At 48.6% G+C, this 12,762-nt stretch overlaps 1 long non-coding RNA gene across 1 annotated transcript in view; it reads left to right on the forward strand.

The window, feature by feature from the left end:
- Positions 1 to 12,762, forward strand: part of LOC144785395 (uncharacterized) — a 302,873-nt gene that overhangs the window by 225,639 nt on the left and 64,472 nt on the right. The gene's annotated exons all lie outside the window — the stretch shown is intronic.

The following is a 12,762-nucleotide window of genomic DNA, read 5'->3' on the forward strand; positions in this document are numbered from 1 at the left end:
GGTTCTCCCTTGTGTTCAGGGCAGATTTGGCAGGCAAGCAATTTGCCCACTCTACCTTCCTCCATGTGCACCCGCCACTAATATTCTCGGGTGTCAGCATTTCAATCGTTCTAACATTTCATCGTATTTTTGTCTTAAGTCACTTGATTCTTCCTGAGCATCCCCATATGTGGCTAAGTGGGCTTCCCTCTCATGTAGTTGGGTTGAGTTCCACCAGGATTTCCCTCCTCATTCCTACTTTGTGGCCCAACCATTGTCCTTGTACAACCACGTTAAAGGCTTCCCACTCTGTCGCCCTGGAAGAGGCAGAGTCCTGGTTAAACATGAAGTGTTCTGTGATGACCTTTTGTAATGACATACAAAACAAGCCAACTTCCAGGAGAGCAGGGTCCAGGGTCTATGTGGGGGGTTAACGTGGGCTCTGATAAGGGGTGAATACACAACAACAAAGAGCTGTGATCCGATATAGTGCACCCCAGGTATTCCGTGAGGGTAATCGACTGTCCCAGAGTATTTGAGCAGGTACACATGTCTAGCCTGGTGTGCAATTTATACAAATGGGAGTATTATGAATAATATCTTCCGCTGGATCCCGACCGAGACCAGGAAGACTGTCACCCAGGCACTCGTCACCAGCCGACTGGACTACGGAAACGCCCTCTGCGCCGGAACCACAGCCAAGCTACAGAAAAGACTCCAGCGCATCCAGAACGCCTCCGCCCGACTCATCCTGGATGTCCCCCGACGCAGCCACATCTCCAGCCACCTGAGGAACCTGCACTGGCTCCCTGTCGACAAGAGGATCACGTTCCGGCTCCTCACCCACGCACACAAGTCTCTCCACGACCTGGGCCCCAAGTACCTCAACGACCGCCTGACCTTCTACACGCCCACCCGCCAGCTACGGTCCACCAGCATCGCCCTCGCAGCCGTACCTCGCAGCCGTACCACGCATCCGAAGAGCCACCGCCGGAGGAAGATCCTTCTCTTACCTGGCTGCCAAGACTTGGAACTCCCTCCCCATCCACCTTCGGCTGACCCAGGACCATCTCGCCTTCAGGAAACAACTCAAGACCTGGCTGTTCGAGGAGTACCATACCCCTCTCCCCAAGCGCCTTGAGACCCTCCCGGGTGAGTAGTGCGCTATACAAATGGCATGATTGATTGATTGATTATGTCCATGCTGTAGTCTCCAAATATCCCCCATATCCCATCCATCCAGACACTCTAAAAACTCCTTAGTCACCTTAATTACCGGGATGTCATTCAACGGGAAGTCAACCTAGCCATTTCTATGTCAGCTACGATATTGAAATCCCCTCGAGCAACATGTGGGAAGTGTCGAGTATAGAGAACTGTTTTGACAAGTGGTATAGGAACTAGATTTGATCATGGTTTGGTGCATAAATGTTTCCAAGGTTGAGTTCCTTACCTAGGATCTTTTCCTGTATCAGGACATATCTGCCCTCTGGGTCTGTGAGAACTTTGCTCACCTCAATGGGGCTGCCTGCTCTGATCCATATTAAGGTGCCCCTTGAGAATGCAGAGTATGTGCTGGCGTACAAGTGACCATACAAGTGACCGTACCGTACAATTGACCGCGCCATCTGGGTCTCAGTCGGGCACTCTCTTCCAGAGAAAGGTATGTTTCCCCTGGCATCTCCACATGTATGCCTCGGCGTGTGAGGTAGCTATGAATTTTGTGTTGTTTGGCCATTGACCCCATGCCTCTTACATTCCAGGAGAGCATCTTAACATCTTTGTGTACTAGCGACATGACAGGGATTGTCTTGGATTATATCTCCCTTTTTTCCCCCCAGGTCTTCCAACCTCTGGTGGACATCTTGGCATGCAACAACAACAACCCTTCAGATAGCACCACATTACCCCAACAATTAACTCCCTTTCCCCCGGGCAGCGTTGCATCTGCTGGCCTCCCAAACCTGTAAAAACAGAAAACAATTATTGCAAGATTGTCCCTGTTTCCCATCCAGCCAGGACTATCATGTTGGGGGTGCAAAGGCTTTAGTCACTGAATGTCTTATCGACATAGGCCTCTATATCTCCTGGCTGGGAAACGTTTCCCTCCTGCCGTCGGGAACCCATACATCTTATCAATCTTGTACTCGTGTGCTTCTTCACCAGGTCGCTGTGACCAGTACAGATGATATTATCAGCAGTTTGTGGAGTTACAACTGGTATAGACATCTCGCTTCTGGCTGAGGCCTCTGATTCAGAATACTCCGCACTGTGTTCTGAAGTTTTCTCAAAGCTACTCTTCTCCGTTTGTTGTGTTAGGACCTCAGCCACAGCTTGCAGGGCAGCTTTGCTCTCCTGTACCGTCAGCGAAGCAGAGGGTTTCTGTAGCGGGGTTCTCCTGGATGAGCGTGATAGTCTTTTTTGCTGTGGTTTGGGCAGCTTAGAGCCGTGTTTCCTGAGCCATTGGACCACATTTTCTGAAAGTCTCCAACAAGGTGCACACATCCTCCTGTGAGTGGCAGAAATACGTAGCTCCGTCTAGAGTGATTCTTAATTTTGCTGGGAACATTAAGGATTCCCTTTCCATGCCTTCTTGGCCTCTAAAAAGGAGGTGTACTGGGCCTGCACTTTGGCTGTAAATTCTGGAAAAATAGACACCATCTTGTTGTCCATGGCAAAAGGTCCATTATTATAGGCCTGTCGTATTAAAATGCTGCGGTCTTTGTTATGCAAGAGGAGTACCTCCACCGGCCGGAGAGCCTCCCTGCTGCCGGTGGGCACAAGGGGACTCTGTGCACTCTCTTTAGAGAAAAGAAGGGTGTGAGTCAACTCGGGGTCACAGTGGACTTCAACTATTCTTCTAAAAAAGTCACCATATCTGTGCTTTCTTTATTGTCAGGTAATCCTACAATGCGTATATTATTGCGTCTGTTACATCCCTCAGCATCTTCTACCTGTTTTTACAGAGTAGAAACTCTTGCTGCCAGACTCTACAGTTTGTTATATGTGGTTCGTGCAATGTGGTAGCATTGTTTCAATTGATTGTTTCACTTTTTTCATCCTGTCCACCAGTTTGTGGTGTTCCACTTGAAGTGATCTGAGGCTAACAGACACAGCCCCTATATCTTGCTGCAGGGCTGCTTTTGTGTCTGCTATAGCCGCTAATATTTTATTGAGGCGGTTGTGGAGGGCTTGATATGATTGTCCCAAGTCCTCAGTTACCATGACAACTTCTCCTTCCTTTGCAGGCACGCACCCTGCTTTTGCTGCGCTTTGCCTGTGGCGAGGGAGTGTTTAAGTTCTAGGTGGGTATCTCCCTGGGGCTTGATGAGCCTGCAAGCTCCTTCTCTGGGAGCCCTCAGCTCCTCCTTCATGTTGTGGCACAGTTTTGCCGGTACACTACCCCTTCCCACCTTAGAAGTAATCCGCCTCCACTCATGCAACGTAACCAGCATGCAGTGGTCCGATTGGGCTTTCCCTCTTTTTTGCCCTGTGGGAGACTGTCAACAAGGAGTGTTCGGTTGTATAATGAGACAAAATTGCCCCATACTTGGGTATGTCATTCTCTCATTTCTGCCCCCCAGTATCCACATTGGGTCCCAGTGGCACCTGCCCTGATTGATCCCATCACCCGGAAGGGCGAGAGAGGGGTGTACCAGGAGCCAAGCGTGCCTCCCATGGTCTGCAACAGTTAATGTCATCTCCCATGCTCGCTTCTGGCCACAGGGCATTTCTCCAGGGTCTCCACGGATTGCTCTGACCTCTTAATCCTCAGTCTCTGAACAATGTAGGTATTCCCCCAGGGGCCCAGTGCAATTTTGATCACTCTTGCACCGTACGTCCTCCCCGAATCCTGCCTCACAGGGCCGAGGATGTCACTGGTGCATGGCCCGCTGGATATCCTCTGAGCCATGGGGGGAGGCCGTTCCCAGTGTCCCCTGCTCCTAGAGGTACTGTCCAATGCTTCAAAGAACTCCCGGTGCTGGGCCTATCTCATGGGCCACTGGCGCTCCTTGGTCCGACTCTCACTTGTCCCATTTCGGCCGCCGAGATCTGTCCTCTCAGTCCCCCCGCCAGGGTGTCCCGACTCACTTGGTCCAGCCGGATTGTGTCCCCAGGGCGGAGTTTCTGTTTCTTCCTAGACCAGTGTGGGTTCAGTTTATGCTGAGGAGCAGCGCACCCCCAACTGCATTCGTCTGGGCGTGTGTACACTGTGGCCCGCGGCTTTCAGGCCACTCGCGGCATCTGGCAGCACACTGTTTTCCTCCGCTTTACCATATATCCACTTGCTCTTCAGCTTTGTCGGCCCTCGGTGATGTGTGGTAATATCGTCTTGGTATTGGCAGCGGCTGTTTTGTCAGGATTAATGTTAGGCCGCTGTGGAGCACCTCGCTCAAGCAGCCGCCATGATTCGCTTTGCAGCCATGCCCCACACTTCACCCCTGCTTTTGATGTTTTTATCAGTGTTTCTCAGGCTGCTGGTATTGTTCACTTTTTGAGGTAAGCTCAACTCCTTTGAGGTCCCATAGTAGCTCTTCCTCTTCACCAAACCAGACTAGGTCTAAGGAGCCACCTTCAAAAACCTGCGACTGCAACTTCTTTACCTTTCCAGTTGATAATGTAGTAGCAGCCCTGGGTGCACTGGGACCAGCAGCATGACCAGGCCTATCTTTCTGGAGTGCCATTTCAAGTTGAATAGTAGTATTATCTGACAAAGGTGGTCCCTTGGTCTGTGAGCCTTGAACACCATCAATCTACTCCATATTCTCCTCCTCTGCCTCTGATTGGCTACAGGCCACTGAAAGTGCAACTAAGCCTCAAGAGCTTCTTGAATCTCATAACGCTCTTGTGAGGAGCCCCCAGGTGCCTGCTACTTGCCAATACTCTAGCTCTCTCCCTCAGCTTCTTCATGCCTGGCTTTCATCGTACTCACAGTAGGTATCTACTCCTGGCCTGGTGGCATCCCTGAGGCTTTAGCATGCTTTACAATACCACTCCTTTGAGCTCTGGTAGCCAATGCTGCCAAGCCATTACACCTGCAACTATTTGCCCTGTCTTCGGCAATTTGATTGCTTGAGCGATGAGTCCTTAATGGTTCACAGGCAGCCAGACTGCCCATGGGGTTGTCATGAGTTGACCATTCAGTGTCCAGACCAATGTCCACGCCGGAACTGTCGTTACCACCATGATCGGCCTTCTCTCACAAAGTATTTGGAATGGCATAGACTGTAACAGAGTTCTGCACAGGAACGGGGTTGACCCACTTCGTGAAGCACAAATATTTTTAGTAATCTGAGGCCCAGGAGAGATTCTTTGGTTAGCACGCTCTCCTTTGCACTCACAGAACAGCTGGTACTAAGCCCCTCACACTGCCCTCACCTGAGACTCCTCACTGGCCTCCTTATGTAATATAGGGGTGCCCACTTTTCTTAAAGTTGTCCCTGGTACAGGCCTCTTGGTGTTTGAGGCACCCTCAGAGCACCCCACTATGCTGGAGCTCTGCAGCAGTAGTCTCCTGGGCCAAATAGCAGTCAGAACACTGGCTTCCTTCAGCTAGTGAGCAGCGCATTGTTGTGGCCCAAACAACCCAAATCAAGCAATGCACATGTCTCCCAGGCCAGTCCGAGAAGCATGCACCATTGGACCTCCAAGTCTCAGCCCCTCTCCGTACAGTCAAGGCCGCTGCACCCCAGCTTCACCAGATGAGGCAGTTCTGGGGGTCGTTCTGTGAAGCAGATTCTTGCTGACCCCCAGTGGTGGAAGTAGATGGAATCAGCAGAGTACGGCGAGCCCCTACTTTTTTAATTTAATAGAATCTTTTACCCTACTTATTTTATTTTGAAAATATGTCCCAGTATGGCAGAAATAGCTAATACCTATAGATAACACTCAGCTGCTCTTTGTTGTTCGGGGACCGGGTGGACAGAGAAGGAAAGGACTCTGTCTCCCAGAGAAGACAAGCACAGTGCCCACTTCTCCTCCTCTGCTGCTGTCAGCAGCCCTCCATCCCTCTCTCTCTTTCTTCCTCTTATTCCCTCTCTTTCTGTCTATGCCTTGCTCCTCCTCACTTGCTGAAAAACGTGACTTCAAGAACCAGCTCTCACCCTCTTATTCCCTCTCTTTCTGTCTGTGCCTTGATCCTCCTCACTTGCTGAAAAACGTCACTTCAAGAACCAGCTCTCACCCTCTTGTTCCTCTTGTTTCCTTCATTTGTCCCCCTTTGAATTTGATCCAAAAAATAAAGAAACACTTTTGCTGGAAATGTCGCCTTTTTCTGGCATTTTCTATTCCAACGTGCATCCTCGTAAAGAAGAGAAAAAAAGGTTAAAAATATGAAACTTTACTAAAGCAAGAAATAGTGGTTGCAAAATGTCTACATTAGTTTTATTCACAAACATATTAGCACCACTTTAAAGAGTTTTCCAGTGAAGCCCTACTTTCATTTTCTCGTCTTTCTTTGAACAACATTGTTTTCCCCAGGTGGAAAAGTGCACCATTCCTGGAGGTACTGAAACACCTGGTTGATGCCTCAAGTGGAAAACGTTATATGTGATCCTTATCAGCTGTTTTCCTTATTTCAGTTTATAATATGTGTACCGCAGCTCTGTGTTTAGAGATACATTTTGTAAGGATATAAGCAATGGACATTTCAATGGATCCCTTCCAGGCCCTGTAGTCATGTCCTTAACTTTTCAGGCAAAAACAGTAATTGATTTCTGAATTATAAGTATAAAAGCATTACGGTAACCATGTTGTTCCTGCTTACATTTCACATGCTTTACCTAATCCTGTATTCCTTATGAGTTTTTACTTTTTACAGGATGTTGTTACTCTTTTTTCAGGCAGCATATTACTCTAGTTTAGTGCATATTTTGAAATGAGTCACATCCAAGTGTTAATAGCGGGGGAACAATTGTGTTGTAGTTGAATGCATTGCCATTTTCTCTCAGCGTGGCAGTATGGTTTTCAGTGAGGGAGATGATGTGGCAATATGGCCAGAGCTGCCGAATTCAGAGCTGGGGAACCAAGTTCAGCCTTCATGACCAGTCCACCAGACCACTGTTTTGAGGGAGCACATTTCTATGCTAGACCTTAAAAGGCCCCGCTAGACCTTAGAAGCCATTGTGTCTTAGCATCAGCAGGTGGATCCTAGTGGTGGCAAGTGTGGGTTAACCATGAAGTTCTGGCCACCACAATCCATAGTGAAGTTCACCTCCAGGCTTGCGGGCAGGCCTATGAAGCAGAACACCCTAGAGCGGCGTTGACTCTGTAACTGAGGTCACATGACCCATGAGGCCGGTCCGCCTCACCCATTGAGACCTCCATTTGCCTTGTTTCAGCAATAGTAGTGCAACTCACCAGGGATCGGCAATGTAGGATTTTCATGCACACCAAACTAAGGGGCTCATTAGGATGGAGGTCGTGGGCACATCCAATGTGCTAGTGGAAAATGTATTATCTGCACACCATCGGAGGTCCTAGCGCCCGCCATATAACAATGGGCAAAGATAGCCCATTTTCCGTCCGCTGTGGAGTTTTGGGATCCGCCAGAAATTTCCTTCTGCAATGGTGGCGGAGGGAGCAATAGAGAAAGACCGCTGTGCAGAATGACTTCAAGACCGCAGGAGAAATCGCAATGCCTCAAACAGCCTATTAGAATGCAGTGGAGAAATCAGCCCCTCGTAGATGGTGGAAGCAAGACTGCGGAGAGCGAAACTCACTGCAATGTCGCAGGTAAGTAACTGCAGTGGTGAAGACATGGGAAAACCTGTGCACAAAGTAGTAGCCAGGGATGGGCATTCTGGGCAGCTTCCCAGGACTCCACCTTCACCCTATCCACAGTACGCGTCCCACACCCATTTCTGCACATGCGGTGTGCCCCTCCTGTGCCCCCCTCCATGCACAATTCATCAGCCAGGATTGGCTAGACCTGGCAGCTCACACATCAAAGGGCATGGTATATTGACTGGGAAGGTGAAGATGAACACCATGCACAGAAGTTATGGTGCTGGACAACCCTCCTCCTCATACCTACCTTCCACTTATGTGAATAAAACTGAGTATAATTAAGAAATGAAGACTCACACTGCATATGAACAACCACTGAACCGTTCACACTGCTTGTCAAGTCATTCAGAAAGATCCCACACTGACACTCTGCCACATACACATACCATAGGTCAGCAGCAATGTAGGAGAAGAAATTGGCTAGCCCAAAGTGAAGTGCACAGTCCTGGAAAACCATGGAGCAAGCCTCATAGCATGTGTACATCACATGCAAGAGGAAGAACATATCACACTACCCTCAGGCCCTCAAATCAGACATGGGTGGCACTGTGATTGCAGTTAAACCAAAGTGACCTCTGTGGAACATCTCTGGGATACATCAAATCAAGCTATGGATAGGCACAGGAATGATAGGAAGTGTCAGAAGCCATACAGTGACCAGCCGCACATCTGTGTCAACTTACTTGACATGTGTATGCCGCCAGCACAACACACATGGCTCATTGTCAACCTCCCTGACTGACAAACTCATGTAGGACCTTCACACATACCCCTCGTCTACCCATTTCACACCTGCAACACTTAACACCTGTGAGAAACACACCTAAAGGTGCAAATAAGGTCCTGTGAGTTTACTGACAACCAATCACACACCCTGGTGTGCATCTACAAATGTCAGACTCACACTCAGGGATGTCAATGCAGACCTAAAAACAATAGTCAAACACAAATCTCACAAACAACATCCACAGAAGTCCAGCAAGCCCAGCCATGTGCAGTCAAACAGTGGTAAGGCAATGTGACCCTAGACAGAACAGGAATACACAACATTGTCACTCTGGACCAATGCACAGACACCATACCCCAACACAACCAAGAATTGCATCAACAAATGCCAATCATGAACACCAACTAGAATCAATGGGACAAATCAGCTAACACAGACATAGACACCACAGCAGTCATCAAGTGAACATGGAGTCATAGTGTACCACAAGCATGCACATGGATAAGTTGGCCCATACATGTGTCCATGGACCTCAGCAGCAGACAGAGCTCATGCACATCTTCTACAACCTGGCCCATGTGTCCCTTGGTCTGCTCATATGCCCCAAGGACTCTTTCGATGTTGGCCAGGGCTTTGGTCCCAGTATCCTCCTGTATTTTTCCCCCAGTTGCCCTCCCACCTGCGCTACTGACCCGGACCTGTTGCATTGGCACTCAGCGCACCCACACAAGAGTGTTGAGGCAGCAGTGGTGGTGGTGATGGTTGAGGCTGCACAGGTCATTGCAGCAGGGATCACCACTGTGGTTGTGGCTGAGTTAGAGGCGGCGATGGGAAAATGAGGGCCTGAGATGTGGTGCGCCCTGGCAGTCCGGACGGGCCAGGTGTAGTATTCTTCATTAAATACGCCAACTTGATGTTGAATTCAGTATCCTTTATTGGATGAAAACGGCATTCATCTAGTCATGAATCAGGTCTCTTAGTAATAATGTCACAACGGATAAGCATTTGATGGTAATGACATACAGTAGAATGAAATGACATGCATAGACTTCTAAACTCTAAATAATTAAATAAAAAAAATATCACTTACTCACTACTACACCAGATTGTTGCTCCTCAACCGAGAAATGTAAGGAGTCTGCATCCGAGAGTTCATGGTCGGGGGAGACTGGCTCTGCAGGTTGGTGTTGTCTGCTGCAGCAGTTGCTTGTGGATCTCCTCTTACACAGAGGTGAAATGGTCATTGAAGTGCACTCCACAAACTTGGTGTTCAACTTTTGGGTGTTACATGCGATACACCACACACTTTACATTGCAATCACTTGGTATGGCTGTAAGATACTGAACATCATGACATGATGTTGAGGTACTTACATTACTTGTCCACAGTGTGACATGTAAATAGAAACCATGTGCTACGTGCAGATTGTGTGAATACAAGGACATGTTGTCATCTAACGACTTGCGGCACATCAACTTTATGTGATGTGTCTTTTTGGTTTGCTCTGCATGTAATCACTTTTAGCTAAGCAAGGACTAGCCATTGTGATGTCATACATACCCTTTTTCATATCATGTACTTTAGTTAGTTTGTCTGATTGACCATGAATGTTTTGTGTTCATATGGGCCTTCATGTCTGACACCGTGGCACTAACACATTGTATTCTGTGAGGTGCATGACTGGGCCCTGAATTTGTTCAACATGTCACTTGGTGGTTCAAAGTTTAATTTCTGTGAAAATTATGAACGCTTAGGTGTCTGCACACTGGATGTGGCTTTTCAATCTATCCCAAGTTGGATGACATGTGAGGGCTGGTGTAGTCATATGGCTCTATGCATCTTGAGAAGGGTGGCAAGGTGTATGCACTGTTTCCCTACCTGTTCGGTAACACAGTGGAGGGAAATAGCTGCCACATGGTTGTGGGTATGGGGAGTGTTCCATCCTGCTCAGCTGTGGGACAAGGGTGCCTGGTGGGAGTTGTAGTGCTGGCGTCCCACCCAAAACACCCTTCCTTGTTAAGATAGCTACCTACCTGTTAGTTTGGACAGAGCCATGGAATGGCTGACACATGGTTGTGGGTGGGGGGAGTGTTCCATCCTGCTCAGCTGTGGGACAAGGGTGCCTGGTGGGAGTTGTAGTGCTGGCTTCCCCCCCACAAACACCCCTCCCTGTTAAGATGGCTACCTACCTGTTAGGTGAAGGTGAGCAATGGAATGGCTGCCACGTGGTTGTTGGTGGGGGGAGTTCGCCTTCTTACTCAGCTGTGGGACAAAGGTGCCTGGTGGGAGTTTTAGTGCTGGCTTCCCACCCAGAAACACCCCTCCCTGTTAAGATGGTTTTCTACCTGTTAGGTGAAGGTGAGCAATGGAATGGCTGCCACATGGCTGTGCGTGGGGGTAGTGCGCTTTCTTGCTCAGCTGTGGGACAAAGGTGCCCAGTGGGAGTTGTAGTGCTGGCTTCCCACCCACACACCCCCCTCCCTGTTACGATAGCTACCTACCTGTTAGGTGAAGGTGAAGAATGGAATGGCTGCCACATGGTTGCGGGTGGGGGAGTGCTCCATATTGCTCAGCTGTGGGACAAGGGTGCCTGGTGGGAGTTGTAATGCTCGCTTCCCACTCACAAACACCCCTCCCTGTTAAGATTGTGACCTACCCGTAAGTTTGGGGAGAGCAGTGCAATGGCTGACACATTATTGTGGGTGTGGGGAGTGTTCCATCCAGCTCAGCTGTGGGACAAGGGTGCCTGGTAAGAGTTGTAGTGCTGGCTGCCTGTACAAATGCCCCCATGAAAATATTGCTAGCTACCTTTGGGGTGGTTCAGAGTAAGGAAATGTTAGATATGTAAACATGTGTTGGGAAGAGTGTGTTGTACGCAAGAGCATTTGTGTCTAGGAAGTGTAGCTTTCTAGTTGAACAAGACAGTACATAGCAGTGTAATGGTAGACATTTGTTGGTGCTTACCAGCCACCCCTGCCCCGGGTATTCCTGTGAGACTCTCTGGATACAGTGTGGCAAGAACCTTCTCCTCCCATTCGGTGAATGTTAGTGGTGTAATGGGAGGGCCACCGCCAGTCCTCTGAGCCAGCTCATGGTTCTTGTTAGCATGCTCTTTCACCCTGGTCTTGAGGTCATGCCACCTTCTCCTGATGTCCTTCAGGGTGCGTGGGGTGGTCCCTACTGCATTGACTTTGTTGACTTTCCTTGCCCACAGTTGATTTTTTGTGGCTACTGGTATCTGTTGGACCATGCTTCCTAACTAATTTGTTTTTACTCTGATTACCTCATCTACCATCACTCACAACTCATTGTCAGTGAATTTGGGCATCTTCTTCTGTGACATGGTGTGTGATATGCAAATGGGTGAAAATTGCAAGTGTGAAGGTGGTGGTGTTGATGTGTGTGGTGTGTGTGTGTGGATGTGATGTGTGCTGATTTGCCTCTCCTTTGTGCTGTGGGGTTGGGCCCTTTAGTTTGGAGTTGTGCAAAGGATTCTGGGCAGGGAACTGCTTGGTTTCATACTCAACTATGTGGGTGGGTCAAAATGGAGTATCCATGTCAGGTGTGTTGGGTAGGTTGACCTGGGATTTGTATTTTTTACTCGCGATGGGGATGTGTCATTGGGGTGTGTTAGGTGTTTATTGAGGCTGAGCGAGATTTAAAGCCACACCTGGTAGCTTTGTTGTGTGTTTGCTTTCGACCGCGGTGATGGGAATGCAACAGTCTTTCTGCCTGCTCTCCCATTCATCATTTGTTGCAATCGCAGCAGTCAGAAACAACTGATCGTTCCACTGGCGCTACCATCATATCGTAATTTCATGTGTAGTCATTCCGCTAATTGAATGGCGGTTTTGTTTTTTTCCACAGCAAATCCGACCGCCGCAGACAGATTTTCAGCTGTTCCGGATTGTCCCGTTGGAGTTTCATAAAATCCGTCCACTGCGGTCAGATTTTTCAGGCAGTTCATCCTTATCTGTCTGCCAGAATTCCTGCAGTATCTGTCCACTAGAATTCCTGGGGTACATGCGGACACTTAATTTCCACTCCCAAGGCGGTCGGAATGCTTTTCTAACCGCCATCCTAATCGACCCCTAAGTTCACAAATTTCACGGTCTCTCGGCTTCATTGCCAAGCACTTTTAACATGTGTTGACTGCTTTATGGCCACTGGAATTTTAGAGCAACGGAGGACAACATTTTTGTCAAAGTTCTGACTAAATTATTCAGGAAAAAAAGGCTGCGGCATATGTAGTACATTTTCTGATACT

This window comes from Lissotriton helveticus, chromosome 10 (assembly GCF_964261635.1).
Source record: "Lissotriton helveticus chromosome 10, aLisHel1.1, whole genome shotgun sequence".
Classification (NCBI taxonomy): domain Eukaryota; kingdom Metazoa; phylum Chordata; class Amphibia; order Caudata; family Salamandridae; genus Lissotriton; species Lissotriton helveticus.